Genomic DNA, 20684 nt, shown 5'->3' on the forward strand with positions numbered 1-20684 from the left:
ATGACCCGGTCACAAAATACTGTTACAAGAAACTGACAAACATGACATATAAAATAGCTTTACATGTTTTAAGTGATGTCTTTGAAGAACTGTCTGCCCTGTGTAAAATTCTGCAAAAGACCAACCTGACACCAATTGATGCCCTTCATTTTGCACGCGGCAAAATAAACAAGATCAGAAAGCAGTATTTGGGAGATAATGTTTTATGGAGTGAAAAAGTTCAGTTTTTGTTAAGCCAAGTAGAAGAAAAAGTAGATACACGTCCCCTGATGAATTTTATAAATTCTCTTTGTGTTCATTTGGAAGAAAGGTTTCCTGAAGATGAGGTGCAAGAATGGTCAGTTTTTGAGACATCCTTAATTGCAAATTGTGACTTCATGTTTGGGAATGCAGAAGTTAGTGTCCTATGTAAAAAATACCATTCTTTTCTAACAGCTGATAATAAGGTAATAGTTCAACAGTTCACTGATTTTAAGTTTTCCTTGCAAGAGAAAATAAAATCCAAACAGATAACAAATTTCATTCAGATGGTGGACTTTTCACTAAATAATGACCAGTTTTGTGACCTTGCAATATTGATGGACATTGGGGGAACCTTTCTTGCATCTAGTGCAGACTGTGAGAGAGGTTTTAGTTTAATGAATCGACTTAAAAATAAGATAAGAAATCGTTTAGGTGAATGCCATTTGGATATGCTAATGAGAATCAAAACCTACCAGTTGGATGGAAATTCTATCAGTCTAGATAGAGTGTACAAAGAATGGGTCAATGCCAAAGACAGAAGAGTGAAAAAATAATTCTGTGATTTATACAAGTAGCATTTTATTTTTATTTTTTTACTTTTACTCATCAACATTTAAGTAAAGGATTCTGTCAGACTAGCTTCCTAGTCAAAGACTGGGACTTAACTGCTTCACTTTGACTTCCTTTACTGGGACTGTGCCCTCATTGCTTCAATTTGGCTTCCTTTACAGGGATTGTGCCCTTACTGCTTCAATGTGGCTTCCTTTACAGGGACTGTGCCCTTACTGCTTCAATGTGGCTTCCTTTACAGGGACTGTGCCTTTACTGCTTCAATGTGGCTACCTTTACAGGGACTGGGCCTTCACAGCTGCAGAGAGGCATTCGATACAGGGACTGGGCCTTCACTGGAGCAGACTGGCTTCCTTTACAAAGACTGGCACGTTACTCCTCCAGATCAGTCTTTGTAAAAGAAGCCAGTCTGCAGCAGTGAGGGCCCAGTCCCTGTACAGGAAACCACTCTGCTGCAGTGAGGGCCCAGTCCCTGTAGAGGAAACCACTCTGCTGCAGTGAGGGCCCAGTCCCTGTAGAGGAAACCACTCTGCTGCAGTGAGGGCCCAGTCCCTGTAGAGGAAACCACTCTGCTGCAGTGAGGGCCCAGTCCCTGTAGAGGAAACCACTCTGCTGCAGTGAGGGCCCAGTCCCTGTAGAGGAAGCTAATTATATGATTCTACTAAAATAGTGGGCATTTATTGCTGCAGACTATCATTCTATTGAGATACTGGAGATTTTGTGATGCAGTTTGACTTCCTATAGAAAGATTTTGATTTTGATTTTGATTTGACTGGTGCAATCCAAGTGGCTTTCAAGTTACAATACAAAGACTGGCTTCATCTGCAAAGATTAAAATTATTAGGAATCCCAACACTGGCTGCATAAATTGAACATATGATTCGCTTGCAAATGCAATTCTGCATTAACATCAACAACATCTGGCTTCATTGACTGGTTTGAAAGCAACAGCAGTAGACACCTGTGTAGACCATGGCTACATTTAAGGAAATCGCAGAGGCCACTGTAGACCATTATTCTTAAAGTGTACTATTATTATTATTTTTTTTTTTTTATGCATGGATGATCTTATAAGAGTCCTCAGAACACCTAGTTTGAAGTTTCCTTGCTGGTTTTCTTAGGAGCTAAAATATATATATATATCAAGTCAAATGTTTTGCTACGAGATCTATGTAGTTGAATACCAAAAAATATACAATTATACACTTTAAAACATAATCAGAACAGAAATATTTTAATTTTGTTTTGTCAAAATTCTACAAATGGGATTTTAAACATTTATTTAATTGTGAATTATATTCTATTGTATTCTATTACATTTTTTTGTTTAGCGCTCACAGATTCCAGAGCACTATTACAATAGTAGACAGAGAAAAATATACTCCACACAGTATGTTTCTAAGTTCCTGACATTGTAAACCCTGTTGCAAAGAGTACTGTTATTGCAAAGTAAATGCAATTTTGAGGTTAACAGTTTGTCCTCTTTAACCTTAAGTATATCTTTTGAGAACTATGTTTAATAAAAAACATATAATGTGCAATGAATGGTCTGCTTTTAGTTTATTTTCACATTGCATTACATAAAAGTAACAAATACACATTCATGTGTGACTTAATGGAACAACAGATTGAACAAAGTACATATGCATAGTTGGTGTATTTACTTATCAATGATACTTTGGCCATAATGATGGCAATTGAACAATTTGACATGACGTACAGTGAGAATTTCACCTTTAAAATAGACCATGGAAGTGGAGTCAAAAGGGGTGGAAATATATTGCTCCATCCCCTTGCAATGTGAATTTTTTCAGCTCCACCAACTTAGCTTTATATGGACTGTGACAGAGCAAAATGGACATTAGGAGAGAGGCTTGTTTGTCAGACAGGAGGACATTACACTAAGTAATACTGTTGTGTAGCTTATACTATATTATCACACTATAATGTAGTGTTATTAACCATGAGCGAGCTGTACCAAAAATATAGAATAACAATTTAAATGTAACATTTGCAGAAGCATATTGTGCGCACAAAATTTTGGCTCCGGGAAAATTTTTGCACAAGAGAAATTTTGTGCGCACACCACCTAAGAAAAATTAGAGGGAACATAGCTTGGGAGATGTTGCTGAACACATATTGGGGTGTTGTTTGAAAGTGATGTATACCAGGAGCTGTAAATCTATACCTGAAGCACAATTTTAGCGATAAAAAAACACAAAATAAATTACTACCACAAAGTTTGACAAAGGGTGGTTGTAGAATTAGCGAATGGAAAGGGTTAAAATACCAGCATTTGATTCTTTGGCCAACATATCTCCACCATACCTTGGGTTCCCGAGCAGCTGAGACTCCTGCTCATCCCACGCCACCCAACTATTGTTCCCACTTTAAGAGTTCTCAAAGTGCTAAGCAGGGGACGTGTCCTCTCGCACCCTAGCCTTCTTACACCTATTTCTCACAATCCTACTTTTAATCCAGGTACGAGGTTTGCACAGTTGAGAGCGCTACTCCCGACAGGGGCCAATATCCTTAGACTGCACCATGTTCTACACAATTCAGCCTTGCGATCACTACACAATCTTTGTAAAAACGGCCCCTTACTAAAGTATTTACATTTTTTTTTTATTATCAACTGAGACACTTCCTTTCTGGTCTGCTGAAGGATTCCCGGGTGCTGCGCCCTCTCATGTCCTTCGAGACCCTGTGTGATGCTGGTAAGGAGACCCCTCATCTTCTCTCTCTCCTATACGCTGTCCTTTTGGACACTGATTTTATGACCAAACCTTACTACTTCAGTCTTTGGGAGGGCAAGCTGGGCATCCAATTCTCAGATTTGGAATATTGCTTATTTAACTCATAAGGAGGTTATTCCCAGCAAAACACAGGAACTGGCCTTTAAACTACTTACCAGGTGGTACAGGGTTCCGGCAGAACAACACAAGTTCTTGCCACAGATCTCCTCACAATGCTGGTGCTGCAAATCTCATACGGGCTTGTATGTCCATATTTAGTGGGACGGTCCCTTGGTCCACCCATTCTGGTCAAATGTGTTAGCTGTTATTAGGGAGGAATGCGACCCCAAGTTTCAGTTATCACCTCATTTGGTCCTGTTGCAGGCCTCTACTATCCCAATCGGAAGATACAAACGCTCTCTTACTCTACATTTTCTGAATGCAGCCAGGGCCTTGATCCCACAGTTCTGGAGATCTCACTCCACTCCCCAGATTCGGGTTTGGCTGAAAAAGTTGATCTTTACATATCACATGGAATACCTGGTGATGGCTTCTAAGGGATTGGCGCACAAGAATGACCTGCGATGGTATCATTGAAAAGTTTTCCTCTTCTCTCCACAGTTCAAAACCATTGTAGGGGTTGAGGGTCCGCTATCCAATTGAGTACCTGGATAATACTGACTTTAGCTGTGGGGTTTTTTTTACCATTTTTTGCATGATCATCTGGACCCACTACTCTTATTTATGTCTATAACACCGCTCACGGTTTGATTTTAACATCTACTGCCACCTACATGCACTAACTGCCAGTACTTAGTTGGTCTTAATAGACCTTTGCATCCTTCTCTCCTGTTCATTTCATTGAACCACATTGTACGGTACTCACCTGGCATTGCCTTGTTGCTATAGATATGTGCCTATTGATGTCCTCAAACAATTTATTTGTTATTATTGGAATATCTTGTACACAATGTTCTAACAGTCAACGTATGATTTTACGTAACTGTGGTTCCTGTCTCAATAAAACAGAATTGACAAAAAAATACCAGCATTTGAAATACCTTGATGTGTCTAGTTTTCTTTTTTTTTTGTTTTTGAAAACATTATTGAGACTCACGGTTTACAGTAATAGCATAGCAATCGGAACAGACAGAAAATATGAATAGGACATCAATATACGGAGCATCTTCCAATAAAGTACGACATATTGTGAGGGTCATATTTTTCTCCATAAAGAACTAAAGAAAAAAAAAACAAAACATAAACCGAAAAACAATAAAGGAAAAAAAAGAACCAGTCTCGTCTTCTCACTCTCATCAAGTAAGTCATGGCACTAGAAACGTCCGTCCCGTCCATCTAAAATCCCTACTTTCCCCTCCAACAGGACCCAGGTGTGCCCAAAAGTAGGGCATAACCATCAATTACAGAGGCAATGTGGGGACAGATATCAGAGGGCATTGTAGGAGCGGTCTAGAGCAATACCATGAAGTATATTTAAAAGTGTCCCTGATTCTAAGCTTTGTAACATCATCCAAATCCCCAATAAAGGGACCCCACTGACCAAAAAAACTTCTTAACGCGGGCTTCCTTTGCCAAGCTTGTCTCCAGCCAGTCCATTCTCATGAGAAACAAAAGTTTGGACTTAAGCAATACCAGAGTCGGCGGGGATGTCAAGATCCACTGATGCAAGATCGATTCCTCGCAGCCGCCAACAGAACTCGAAAGTTGAGTCCTACTTCCCCTATACTCTGTTGGGATTATACATAAAATTGCCAACTCGGGTGTGATAAATCCCAAAGGGAGTTTCAATGGTTTACAATAGGTAAGCACAGCCGCCCAGAAGCCCTGAGACAAGGACATTGCCAGAAGCAGTGGTATAGATCAGCCTGAGGTGCATTACATTTTATGAAATTTGTATCAGTTCTAAATCCCATACGAAAAAGACGCAGGGGAGAAAAATATGCATGATGTGTAATTTTCAATAACATATCAGTGTAAAGTGCAGCAGTCAACACCCTACCGGTCGCATAAGCTGCCTCGTATATATATATCTCAAGCCACCTATAAGCCCCCCCCTCGTAAAGCAGGCAAGTATTGTGGCCTTTTCACAATAGAGTAGACCATCGCTGTGGAGCACACACTACTCAAGGGTGAGCGAATCAGCTGATCCAGAGGATTCTCCCAATCCTCAGGAGTAAAATAGCGTAACTGAGCCAAAATATAGCTACAAACTTGAAAGTAAACAAAGAGGGGCATCGGCAACTCCGCTCTCACAGCTCTTATCCCCGCATAGGAGAGTATCATCTGCGCCGCATGGTCCTGAAAGGGATCCATTGTGAGTATACCACTATTCCCCCAAAGAGTATAAGCCTCCTGAAAGGCTGCGTTACCCACCCATGGCAGAAATGGGGTATGTTGCCACTGAAGGCGGAGGCGCAGCCTAGTCACCTTCCAGGCCTTAATGGTGGTAAATAAAAGAGGATTAGCTTTAACCGAGTCGGGGAGCTGAGAAACAGGGGTGTGCAAAGCCGCCGTGAGAGACAATTCCCCACAGATGGCCTGTTCCAGACAAGGGTCCGTATACAGACCCTCATGTCTAATCCAGTCCACTGCATATTTCATCAATGCCGACAAATTATAATTCCCTGGAAAGGCACATTGAGACCCATGGAGGACCTGGGCTGCTGTAACCGGGACATGCTCAGTCTAGCTTTTTTCCCCCGCCAAACGAATTTGGCAAACACTCTAATCTAATTCCTTTGCATCAGGATGGAGCAACCAAATCGGGAGCATCTGCAAAAGGATAAAGCAATCTAGGAAAGCTGATCATTTTGATCAATGTGGCTCGACTCAAAAAGGAAAGACACAAGCCTTCCCAGCTGCTTAATTCATTCCTAATTTTTTGGAGGATAGGGGGGAATATTAAGGGCATAAAGCAGTGACAAATCCTTAGGCAGCTTCACGCCCAAATAAGTAAGTGCGACAGACTCCCACATTATGTTCAAGGACTGGACACCCCTATGACCCCTAGGACCGAGTGTCGTCCCCTAACAAAACCCCTCTGGGCGTTGTGCAACATATGGGGCAAAATAAGCTGAAGTCTGTCTGAATGATTGTAGTTAATAAAAAGTAGGTCAGTAGAAAACATCCCCAGGATTCGCACCCCTCTTCTTAGTGACAAATACAAACAGTGAACACAATCAGTCCATATAGCGAAACTGTGACTCTGTCAGAGTAGAAGATTCCTCCATAGATTTTGTGGCAACAGAAAAACAGGACCCTCCACACAACTTCTCTCTGTGTGGCACTCCTTTACCCCAATAGGGAGTAATAAGAAGCAGGGAGTGTGACACGGGAGGGAGAGCCCACGCAGCAGCGGCTTAACCGACCGGCGCGGCACAGGTCCGACGCATGCCTCCTCAAGATGGCGGACGGGAGGGTGCAGGCCTTTACAAAAACGTAAAAAAATAAATTAAAAAAATTAATTAAAAAGCATGCATTCATCTGGCATTATGTGCACAGAGTGAGAACTCCAAGCTTGCTCATAGTTTAGCAAGGGACGTGAGCGCTTACAGAATTAAAACAATTAATTTATTGACAGGGGTAACCTCGACTCTCGGGCTATGTCATCCCCAATTAACCCCCCAAATAAAACACAGACACCAAATGTAGGAAGAAAAAAGGCCACAGACGATTTATTAACGTCATTGCCATGCAACCTGTGAACATAAAAAGGTGCATTAACACGGCAATGACCCAAATACAACAAAACATCCCTAAGCTTGCCAAGACCAACCGGGGGCGAACCATAAGCATCACCTTATGGGAGGGCATCCCATGATGCCCCACCCCCACCTGAGGTTCCAGCAACACGCCCAGCCAGGAACCTCCCAGGAACTTTAACACCAGTGTCAATAACCACATAACACCCCCTGGCAAGCTACCGCCCCCGGCTGTGACAAAATCCTAAAACAAAAGAAAGAAAAATGAGTAAACAAGGTCACCATAATAACAGGAAACATCCCAAAATAAAGGGAGGAAGGGTTGGACAAACACACCGGGTAGCAGCCTAGCCCTGCTCTGCATCCCTGTCAAGGCCCCCTCCATTCCATTCAGACTCCTTGGGCATCAGGCTTACCTTACTTTCTCTTACAACTCTTACAATTGGCGATGTACAAACTGGCCAATTACAGAAAGCAAGTCACTAAGAGAAAAGCAAGCCCCTTATTATGAGTTTAACCACTTCCTTTATACAGAGCTACACAGTTAATTGATCTTGTGCCCTACTAAAGGCTATCGTGCTGTACATCTGCCTTTGTGCCTGTGATCTGTGTCTACAGCCTGTACTTATTTGTCTTGCCAGACCATCTCATATTTAGGTTCTGCCTGCTGTGTTTCATTTTGCCTGTACCTTCATTCTGTTAATGATGCACCATGGGGTACAAACTGAGCCTCTGGTATCCCCTGCAAGTGGGCTCCTACCTGACCTGCTTACCCGAGCCCTGACAGCATTGCGGCTTGCCACCTCACCTAGAAGCCAAACCCTCTGAGCTGGTGGACATGCAACAACAGAGCAGATGTGACAAAAGTCAGCTCCACCGGGCACACATCTGATAAAAACCTTTCCAACTCCCATCAGGTGGTTTGTTTATTTGTGTAAGCAGTGATGCAAATCACCGGTCTGTTAAACACGCCCCCGAGCCCGATGCAAATCGGGTGAGGGGCATTCCAGGCTGCCTCTTCATTGAGGCAAGCCTGCAATGCCCCAGAGAGGGCTTCACAACCTTCCAATCCCCGTGATTCACAGTGAATCACGGCGATCAGTGGTTTAAACGACAGACCAGTAACTGAAATCAAAAAAGTAAAAAAAATAAATTAAAAAAATAAATAAAAAAAATAAATAAAAAAAATGTGTATATGGTAACATGTAAAAATAATTCCCCACTGTCACCAAAAAAGTGCAAATTTATATACATATAAGTTTTTTTATGTGCAAGTCCTACAATTAGCGATATATCTTCCCAAAAAATTCCCGCATGAAAACAGTTAAAATATTGGTGTAATAAATGCCCATAGGGTGCCTAGTTTTAAAAAATGTATGATTTGATGGGGTAAATTGAATTGGCCGGCTTCAAAGGTGTCCCAAATATGGGACATGGGCACAGACTGACCAGATGTCTAAATGGCAAATACACACCTCACAAAGGTGGTCTTTTACCTCCCAAATATTAACAAACCCATGCATGTCGGGTATCACTGCGCTTAGGAGATGTTGCTGAACACATATCGGGGTGTTGTTTGACACGGACATATACCAGGAGCGATACATTTATACCTGGAGTATAACGTGTGTAAAAAAAAAAATACAAAAAAATTTGACTACCTTAAAGGTTGACAAAGGCTAGTGGTAGAATTAGTGCATGGGTTAAAATACCAGCATTTGAAATAACTTGGGGTGTCTAGTTTTCAAAAATATATAGTTTCATGGAGTAAATTGCATTGGCTGGCCTCAAAGGTACCTGAAATAGCACATGGCGCAGAATGACCAGATTTGGGGAAAAATGGTTTTGAAATAGCAAAACGCTACTGGTACTTATCGCCCCATAACGTGCAGAAAAAAGCAAAAAAAAAAAACATAAAAACATTGGGTATTTCTAAACTCAGGACAAATATTAGAATCTATTTAGCATGTTTTTTCATTAGTTTTTTTCAGATGACTAAAAGATTTTTCAAAGAAAAGTGAGAAAAAGTCATTTTTAACAAAAAATGGAAATTTGCAGAAGTGAGGAAATTATACGAATGGGGATAATGGCTTTGGGTAGAGCTGAAGGGGACGATTGGACAGCACGCTAACAAGGTGTCTGCTTTAAAATTCTTTAAACCAGTCTGAAAGGTTATAATGTAAGTAAACTGAGAGAAAAACAAAGGCCAACAAGCTTGTTGACAGGTGAGTTTTTTGATTGATTCAAGCTAGAGAAGATTCTTGTGATCTGTGATTATTGTAACTATGCTTTCAATTTCTGCCAATAGGCTAGGGTGACATGTTCCAGATTGCCCAGATGTTTTTTTGACGCGGAGGAGAGAGAGGGGCGCCAAACGGTCGGAGCCCCCACTCCCCTCCACGAGACCTCGGTCGCGGTGCCGGCATTTTATGCTGATTGCCGAAATATGGAGCATATGGCGCTCAGGAGCAAGGTAGCGAGCTCCCCCCTCAAGACTTCTGCAATGTAAGTGAAATACAAAGGGGGAGAGGGTAGATAGTGAGAAGGGGGGGTAGTTCATGAGGAGGGTAGGAGATGGGGTAAATAGTAAGGGAAGGGAGAGTAGATAGTGAGAAAGGGAGGAGAGGGGGTATATAGTGAGAAGGGAGGGAGGGAGAGGGGGTAGATAGTGAGAAGGGAGAAAGAAGGGGCAGATAGTGAGAAGGGAGGGAGAGGGGGTAGATAGTGAGAAGGGGGAGAGGGGGTAGATAGTGAGAAGGGGGTAGTAAGAATATTAAAATAAAGAATGAGCATGAGTGAGAGAATGGATGGATTAATGTGTGGATGCATTGTGTAAATGAGTGAGAAAATGAAAGAATTAATGTGTGGATGAATTATGTGACTGAGCAAGAGTATGAATTAATGTGTGGATGAATTGTGCAAATCAGTGAGAGAATGAATTAATGTGTGGATGAATTGTGCGAATGAGCGAGAGTATGAATTAATATGTGGATGAGTTGTGCAAATGAGTGAGAGTATGAATTAATGTGTGGATGAATTATGTGAATGAGTGAGAGAAGGAATGAATTAGTGTGTGAATGAGTGAAAGTATAAATTAATTAATGTGTGGATGAATTGTATGAATTTGTGAGAATGCATTTGTCATGGAAGCCTCCATGCCAGCCTCATTCCTACATACTATGGACCCTGGTACAGAGTGCCACGTTTCCCAAACTACAAGACATGCTAAAGACTGTGGAGCTTGGACAGAGTAGGGGTTCCTGCATTTTGGGAAGAGGTTCATGGGTGTTTTACTCTCCATCGGGTCAGGACTAACAGGACAGAGACTTCTATGGCCAGTATGTGCACCTGGATCTAATATCCAGCAGGTTTCAGCCACAAGTCAGGGAAACGCCCCTGTTTACCATCCTCCCTACAGACTACAATAGCAACCCCCTACTGGGCTGAGGTGGGCTGAGTGTAAATACTGAGCCGTGTGTAAAGGAGGACCTGATGGAGAACTTTGTGTGGCTTGTTATGTCTATTGTATGTAAATTACCCCTTGTACTGTTTAAATACTTCTGTGTTTACAAATAAACTGAGCTATGATCCTTTATTGTCCTTTTCAGGACAAGAGCCACACTGTGTAGCTAGCCTTCGGCTAGCCACAGTGCCAATGCAGCTCCGGTGCAGCAAACCCCCCCCCCTATCTACAACGCTGGTTCTGTCTGGCGCTGAAGGGGTTAATTGTTTGTGTCCCTGCAGGAGGAAGCAATGTTTGGCAGGGTACAGGTAGTTCCCGTCATTGCATTATTGAATATGTGTAAATGATTTGTGTGAATGTGTGAGAGAATAAATTATTGTGTGAATGAATTATGTGAATGTAATGTAAATTGGTAAGTGACTGTATCATAACTGCCAGTTCAGCTGTTATTTTGAAATCATATTTCAATCACAGTCTTTACTTCAAAGAGATAAGTACATATTATGTAGTTAGAAATGCATGTCTAATGCATATCTATATCTATCTATATATATATATATATATATATATATATATATATATATATATATATATATATATATATATATATATATATATATATATATACACACATGTAGGAGCATTATTAAACACTCATCTACAGACACCAGACAGAAGGCTTGTTGTTCCCTCAGAAATCTCATGGTGCTGCCAGAACCGCAAGGAATTCTGGGTAGGCACATGCAAATAAGGTCAACAATTATCACCTTTTGCCTCTATATCCAAAACTCGGGAAGAAATGCAATAGCCAGATCACCACTCATGGACAGCTGTTTCGTCCTTAATGGGACTTGTCAGCAATCTCACGGAACAACAAGCCTTCTGGCTTGTCTGGTGTCTGTAGATGAGTGTTTGATAATGCTTCTACATACCCCTACATTTTAGTGAAAGGGTTTTCCATCACCTTTACCCACCATAACTTATGTAATGGTATTTCTTGGTTACCCCAAGCCTCAAGTATTAAGCCAGTATCCCAACCTCATGCTGACAAGTCCCATTAAGGACGAAACAGCTGTCCATGAGTGGTGATCTGGCTATTGCATCTCTTCCCAAGTTTTGTCTAAAGGCTGTCCTGTACAGCGGGCAATTACTTTCAAGGGATCCATGTATAAGGTGGATATAGAGGCAAAAGGTGATAATTGTTGACCTTGTTTGCATGTACCTAGCCAGAATCCCTTGTGGTTCTAGCAGCACCATGAGATTTCTGAGGGAACAACAAGCCTTCTGGCTTGTCTGGTGTCTGTAGATGAGTGTTTAATAATGCTTCCATATACCCCCATACACATGTATATATATATATACATACACATGTATATATATATATACATATACATATATACATATACATATATATATACCGTATTTGCTCGATTATAAGACAAGGTTTTTTCAGAGCAAAGGCTCAACCGGACATTTTGCTCTTTCCCGGGTGCTCGGGTCTGGCATGTTGCTGACAGAGTGGATGGATTATTGGGAGGGGCTGGGGAAGACCCGGCTGTCATGGTCCATATTGGTACCAATGACAAAGTCAGTGGAAAATGGAAGGTCCTAAAGAATGATTTCAGGGCATTAGGAGATAAACTGAAGAAAAGGACCTCCAAGGTAGTATTTTCAGAAATATTACCTGTGCCACGCGCAACAGTAGAAAGGCAGCGGGAGATCAGGAAGGTAAATGCGTGGCTAAAGTCATGGTGTAGGAAGGAGGGTTTTGGCTTTCTAGAGCACTGGACTGATTTTGCGCTTGGGTACAATCTTTATAGCGGTGATGGATTGCACCTAAACGGAAGACGGTCTGCTGTGCTAGGGGAGAGGATGGCTAGAAGGCTGGAGGGGGTTTTAAAACTAGTGGTAGGGGGGAGGGACACAGAGATCTTGAAAATGGAGATGGATGAAAAATAGAAGAGGAATATTAATAAATATTAATACAAATTCTCATAAAATTCAAGAGAAATGTATGCGTGCTAATGCAAGGAGCCTAAATAACAAAATGGGAGAACTAGAGGCAATAGCATACACTAAGCAATATGATATAATAGGCATAACAGAAACATGGTGGGATGAGACCCTTGACTGGGCAGTTAACTTAAAAGGTTATATGTTTTATAGGAAGGACAGAAAAAGCAGGAAGGGAGGAGGAACATGCTTGTATGTTAACAATGACCTTAAGTCAAATATTAAGCATCTTGAAGGCGACAAGGGAAATGTGGAAGCTTTATGGGTAGATATCAAAAAAGGAAAAGAACTACTGTTTGGGATATGTTATAAACCACCTAATGTTAATAATGATGAGGAAGACCAGCTGTTAGAGCAAATTGAGAAAGCTGCACATCTGGGTAACACGTTAATTATTGGAGATTTTAATTACCCGGACATAAATTGGGATAGAGGGACTAGTAGTTCTGCAAGGGGATTCAGATTTTTGAACCTGTTAAATGACACCTTCATGTCACAACTGGTACAAGCACCAACTAGAAAGGATACTTGTTTGGATCTGGTGATAACAAACAATGTTGATCTTGTGTCTAACATTCAAGTGGGGGAGCACTTGGGTAATAGTGATCACAATATGGTCTCTTTTGAAATAAACTCAAAAAAGAAATTGCCCATGGGGAATACTAAAACGTATAATTTTAAGAAGGCCAATTTCAATAAGATAAGGGCAGCTTTACAACTTATTGACTGGCAAAAACTCTTCAGGGATAAAAATACTGAGGAAAAATTGAGTATTTTCAAACAAATATTAGCAGGGTACACTTCTCAGTATGTACCACTAGGAAACAAATATAAAAGAAACAAATTGAAACCGATGTGGCTTAGTGGGGTGTTAAGCAGAAAATTAAAAATAAGAAAATGGCTTTTACAGCATTTAAATCAGACGAATCAGAGGCATCCTATATAAGATATAAGGAAGCCAATAAAGCATGCAAAAATGTGATTAGATGGGCTAAACTAGAATAAAATAAAATGAGAGGGTGATTGCCAAAGAAAGCAAAACTAACCCCAAAAAAATCTTTAAGTACATAAATTCTAAAAAAAAGCGAAAAATGAAAACGTAGGTTCATTAAAAACAGAGAAGGGAGTGTTGGTTAAGGAGGACCAGGAAAAAGCAGAAACTTTAAATAACTATTTTTCCTCAGTATATATTAACCCCTTAAGGACCGGGCTCATTTTTCGTTTTGTACCCTGTGGGACCGAGGCTGTTTTGACACTTTTGTGGTGCTTGTGTTCAGCTGTAATTTTCTCCTCACCCATTTAGTGTACCCACATAAGTTATATATTGTTTTTTTTCAGGACAAGATGGGCTTTCCTCAGATACCATTATTTTGTATCATCTTATTTACTATAAAAAATAAAAAAAACATGGTGAAAAATTGAAAAAATTTTTTGTAAGTTATAGGGCAATAAGTACAAGCAGCGTTTTATGATTTCCAAATCTTTTTTAACAAATCTGGTCATTGTGCCTCCATCTCCTCTTTGGAATATCTTTGAAGCCGGTTAACTCAATTTAACCCATTTAAACCATATATTTTTGAAAACTAGACACCCCAGGGTGTTCCAAATGCTGTTATTTTAACCCTTTCCATGCACCAATTATACAACTACACTTTGTCAAACTTTGTAATAGTGATTTTTTTTTATTTTTTTTTCACACAAATTGTACTTTAGTTATAGATATACAGGTCCTGGTATATGCCACTCTCAAACAACACCCCAATGTGTGTTCAGGAACATCTCCTGAGTACAGCGATACCCCACATGCATGGGCTTGTCAGATTGTGTGGCTGGTAAAAGGCTACTTTTGGGGCATGCGTAATTCAGGCGGTCATTTGGTCATTGTGCCTCCATCTCCTCTTTGGAATATCTTTGAAGCCAGTTAACTAAGTTTAACCCATTTAAACCATATATTTTTGAAAACTAGACACCCCAGGGTATTCCAAATGCTGTTATTTTAACCCTTTCCATGCACCAATTATACAACTACACTTTGTCAAACTTTGTAATAGTAATTTTTTTTATTTTTTTTTCACACAAATTGTACTTTAGTTATAGATATACAGGTCCTGGTATATGCCACTGTCAAACAACACCCCAATGTGTGTTCAGGAACATCTTCTGAGTGCAGTGAAGCAGCCATGCTGCCCGACATGCATGGATTTGTCGTGTTGTTTGAGATTTAAAATGCCACATTTGGGAAGTGCGCTTTTTTTGTCCATTTTGGAAAGTCTTTGAGCTCAGCCACTCCAATTTACCCCATCAGCCATTCTTTTTTTTTTTTATATTAGACACCCCTTGGGTACTTGAAGTGCTTTTATTTTAACTCTTTGTTGAGGATTTTTGAGAAATTTTAGCACTTGCTCAAAATAATAAACTTTATTTTTTTATTTTATTTTTTTAATACTTTTTTTATTTTTTTTATATTTTTTTTACACATTTTGCTGCTACTGGATGGTTCATCTAGTGACATCACTGCATAATTAATTTTAAATGTTAGCACTTTTTTTTTGAATATTTTACTAATCACATTGTGAAAGCTGGGCTCCATTGACTTGCATGGTTGAATGCAGTACCTGTATTCAACCTGCAAGTGGAGCCAGAGTTCTCTAGAGGGTCTGGAGACCATCTAGCGAACTTTTAAAACTTGTTTGTTTTTTTTTACAGGGCGGCCGCCATCTTGCTGATGGCGAAGAACACCGGCAGCTGCGGCTGTGACCGCTCTCCAGAGAGGTCACAGCCCACCCAGAGGTAACTGTTTGGTGTCGCTGGATGCCTCCTGATCGAGGCATTCCAGCGACACCATTTAAGTTTAGGAGGCGGCTGTTGACGCCCCGGGGAGGGGCCAGACATGGCCCCCGATGCCGATCTCGGCTTTGCTGAATGCCTTGACATCGAGGCATTACAGTAACGCCGTTTAAGCGAAGAAAGTGATTGTTGATGTTCACATGACATTACATCACATCCTCTGTGCATGTATCACAGCTTATCACAGTCCCATCATGCCTAGGTTACAGCATTTACTGGTTGGATGTGTAAGTGCTGTAACCTAGGCATGATGGGACTGTGATTGCTGTTAGCAATCACACTCCTATCATGCCAAGTCAGCCAGTACATGCTTAAACCTAGCTAGCTACCCCCCTTGTGTATTGATGCTGCCAGCAGTATGGGGTCTGCACATCACTTACAGCCACCCTGTACCAGCATGTACTGGCTGACTTGGCATGATAGGAGTGTGATTGCTAACAGCAATCACAGTCCCATCATGCCTAGGTTACAGCATTTACTGGTTGGATGTGTAAATGCTGTAACCTAGGCATGATGGGACTGTGATTGCTGTTAGCAATCACACTCCTATCATGCCAAGTCAGCCAGCACATGCTGAAACCTAGCTAGCTGCCCCCCTTGTGTATTGATGCTGCCAGCAGTATGGGGTCTGCACATCACTTACAGCCACCCTGTACCAGCATGTACTGGCTGACTTGGCATGATAGGAGTGTGATTGCTAACAGCAATCACAGTCCCATCATGCCTAGGTTACAGCATTTACTGGTTGGATGTGTAAGTGCTGGAACCTAGGCATGATGGGACTGTGATTGCTGTTAGCAATCACACTCATATCATGCCAAGTCATATTGCTAATTTTTTTTGTCCAATTGTGGTGTTACCTACTTTTATAAAAAATGTGAGTTTTTATTATTATTTTTAAAGGTGGGGGGTCATTTTCGGTTTTGGCTAAGTGAACCGTGAATGTTTTGGTCACAGAATTTTCATTTTGGTGCATCCCTAGAATACATAGAACTATTTCATTTTTAATTATCCTGAATTTGTAGTCACAAATTTAATTATCCTGAATTTGTAGTCACAAAACTTTCTAGGCCCAGAAATCAGTGAGAGGAAAAGTAAAGGTTTTGTGTTATTTACTTTATTTTAATCTGCATATTTTATTAAAGGCCATATTTTCTCACAGTGAAAAATGAGTGCGGCCCGCGCACGTATACAATTCTGATGAAGTGGCCCTCTCCCTACCCCCCCTAGTGAGAAGGGGGGGTAGGGAGAGGGTAGCTAGTGTGAAGGGGGTGGTAGGGAGAGGGTAGCTAGTGAGAAGGGGGCGATAGGGAGAGGGTAGCTAGTGAGAAGGGAGGGTAGGGAGAGGGTAGCTAGTGAGAAGGGAGGGTAGGGAGGGGGGTAGATAGTAAGAAAGTGTTAGAGGGGGGAGAGGGGGTAGATAGTGTGAGAAAGTGGGGATCTGATGGGGGGAAATGCTGTCCCCCCCAGATTTTTAGGGGTTCCTACGCCCATGCACCGGCAAAGGTCGCGAAGGGGTTAAGGAGGAAACTATGGCAATGGATATACATAGGACTACTGAATTTTTTCAGTCAAACTGTGAGTGGATGGCTCAGGACAAGGTGCTGCAGCAACTAAAGAAAATTTATGTTAACAAAGCTCCAGGGCCTGACGGTATTCACCCACGAGTACTTAAGGAACTGAGTGAGGAAATAAGTGAACCTCTGTTTCTAATCTTTCGGGATTCTTTTCTTTCAGGAATTGTACCAGAGGATTGGAGGAAGGCAGATGTGGTTCCTATTTTCAAAAAGGGTTCAAACTCTGTGCCCGGAAATTATAGACCTGTGAGCTTAACTTCCGTGGCTGGGAAAGTATTTGAAGGGATGTTTAGGGATAATATTCAAGAATTCATTGGGAAGAACAGTATTAGCAAACATCAGCATGGTTTTATGAAACGTAGGTCCTGTCAAACTAATTTAATTGTATTCTATGAAGAAGTAAGTAGAAGTGTAGATCAGGGTGTTACAGTGGATGTAATCTACTTGGATTTTGCCAAGGCGTTTGACACGGTTCCACACAATAGGTTTGTATTCAAACTGAAGGAAATTGGTCTAGATGCAAATTCTTGTTCTTGGGTAGAACATTGGCTTAGAGATACAGAACAGAGAGTTGTTATAAATGGTAAATTTTCAAGCTGGTCAAAAGTGGTAAGTGGTGTCCCTCAGGGTTCTGTTCTGGGACCAATTTTATTCAACATATTTATAAATGACCTGGCAGTAGGCGTTGAAAGTCATGTTTCTGTGTTTGCAGATGACACTAAACTAGGTAAGGTAATACAGGGCGAGCAGGATATTACAGATCTAGAGGGATCTAGATAGACTGGGGGAATGGGCACACAAACGGCAGATGAAATTCAATGTAGATAAATGTAAAGTTATGCACTTCGGGGTACAGAACTCACAAGTAACCTACACCCTAAACGGTAGTGAATTAGGGGTTACGACAAATGAGAAGGATTTGGGAATTGTCATAGACAACAAACTAGGCAACAATGTGCAATGTCTGCGGTTGCTAAGGCCAGTAAGGTATTGTCGTGTATAAAGAGGGGCATCAAGTCGCGGGATAAAAATATAATTTTGCCTCTGCATAAATCAATGGTAAGGCCGCACCTTGAATATGCTGTGCAATTTTGGGCACCTATTCTAAAGAAGGATATCATAGCACTAGAAAGGGTGCAGAGGCGGGCTACAAAATTAATAAAAGGAATGGAGCACTATAGTTATGAAGAAAGGTTAAAAAATTAAAATCTGTTTAGTTTAGAAAAACGGCGCCTCAGAGGGGATATGATAGCATTATATAAATATATTTGGGGCCAATACAAACCATTGTGTGGAAATCTGTTCATAAACAGGACTATGCATAGGACACATGGTCATGCTTTCAGACTGGAAGAAAGGAGATTTAGTCTAAGGCAGAGGAATGGGTTTTTTTACAGTAAGGACAGTAAGGATGTGGAATTCTCTGCCTGCAGACATAGTTTTATCGGAGTCTGTACAGACGTTTAAACAGCAACTGGATGGATACTTGGAAAAACATAATATTCGGGGATATAATCTTTAATTAATTCTTTTGGATCAACAGCAACAAATTAACAGATATAGGAAAGATTGAACTTGATGGACGCATGTCTTTTTTCAGCCTATATAACTATGTCACACACACATATATACACACACACACACAATCTCATGCGCTTCATAGTGTGTTCCTGAATGGTAGAAATAAAATGTGCGTCTCCATTCCTCTAAAGCTAACTTTATAGCTAGAAGTTCGCAATTACCAAGAATTTCATTTTTCTCTGTTTCAGTAAACTGAACAGAGAAATAGGAGCATGAATGGATAATGGCACATCTGGTCAGAAGAACAGAGGCTAAGATGAAGCAAGGCCCTCCTTATACCATCTACTAAGAAGATTTTGGCCCCCTTTCTAGCAAGCACAGTAATGGGAGCTACTATTTGAGAAATTACATACGAACCTTCGGTAGTAGTCTGCAAATCCAATAAATCATTGGATAGATCTGAAGTCTTGAGGCAGGGGCCAGTCAGTTATGGCTTAGAGTTTTTAGGGTCTATTTGCAGACCTCCTATAGAGATAATGTAGCCTAGGAAGGTTAATTACATTTTCTTTAAATCACACGTCTTAGTTTCAGCATGTAGAATGTTCTCTCTGAGCCTCTGACATACTTGCTTAACATGCATTCAGTATATAAAGATATGGATTTTGAATATACTCTAGATGGCCAAAACGATGTGGACACCCCTCCTAATTATTTCACGTAGGCATGCCATCTCCATAGATAAACATTAGCAGTAGAACGGGTTGTACTGAAAAGCTCAGTGACTTTAAACCTGGCACTGCCATAAGATGTCACATTTGCCACATGTCAGTTTGTGCAATTTCTGCCCTGCTAGATCTGCCTGGGTCCACTGTAAGTACTATTATTGTGATGAAGAAGCGTCTAGGAGTAAAAAAAGCTCAACCATGTAGCAGAAGACTATGCACACTCAAAGAGCGGTAGTAACACTCACTACAGATTTCCAAAGTGCCTTTGAAAGCAACATCACCACAGACACTGTGCATCTGGAGCTTCATTAAATGGTTTTTCATTGCAGAGTAGCTGTACACAAGCTGAAGATAACTATGCTCAATGCCAAACCTTGGAAGGAGAAATGTAACGCACACTGCCACTGGAAAATGAAGAACTGGAAATGTGTTCTCTGCAGTGATGAATCATGCTTCAGTATCTGAAAGTCTGATGGACGAATGTAGATTTGCCAATGCCAAAAGAAAGCTTACTACCGGAATATTTTGTGTCTACTGTAAGGTTGTACAACATACAAAGACATTTTTAGACAATTGTATGCTTTCAACTTTGTGACACCAGTTTGGAAGGCTCTTTTTCTGTTTTCTGCATAAAATAAAGAATATTACTGTGATGCATGGAAGAGTAATCCAGCAGAGGTGGTTAGTTTCTTAACCTGATGTTGATTTAAATCTTTGTTTCTTTGTGCATGCCCTCTGTATCTGTTCTGGCTAGAAGTGTCATCTTCCCAGAGGTCCCCTGTGCTGATTCATGGTCTAACTGATAAGACTTCTGAGCTATAGGAATTCCATTCCTAGATTAAAGATGGTGTCATAAGCTTGGTCATGTGGTCAGGGGGCTGTTTTCTTTGCAAAATACTCAAAAGGAACTCCAAGATTTACTCTCATTTGAATAACATCGAAAGGAACCATCTGTATTTAATGAGTTTCCACACGCCTGCTTGTTGATGAAACTTGTGAGTGAGGGCCCTGTGTTTAGGACCCATTGTTTTTAAGAACTGTTTACCCGTTTTGTTTACTTGTAATTCTGGCATTAATTAATAATCCGCTTTAACTCCTGACAGCGAAACTCTGCCTGGGGAGACCATTGGTCTCACCACTCCAGGAGTTAAAGGTCCATATGAGTGACCAATAGAGGTGATGTGGCAGAGCCTGTCCTGGTATGTGTGCGTTTGGGTGTCGGTGTGGCAGAGCCTGTACTGGTGTGTGTGGGTGTGACAGAGCCTGTT

This window comes from Spea bombifrons, chromosome 8, assembly GCF_027358695.1.
Source record: "Spea bombifrons isolate aSpeBom1 chromosome 8, aSpeBom1.2.pri, whole genome shotgun sequence".
Lineage (NCBI taxonomy): Eukaryota > Metazoa > Chordata > Amphibia > Anura > Pelobatidae > Spea > Spea bombifrons.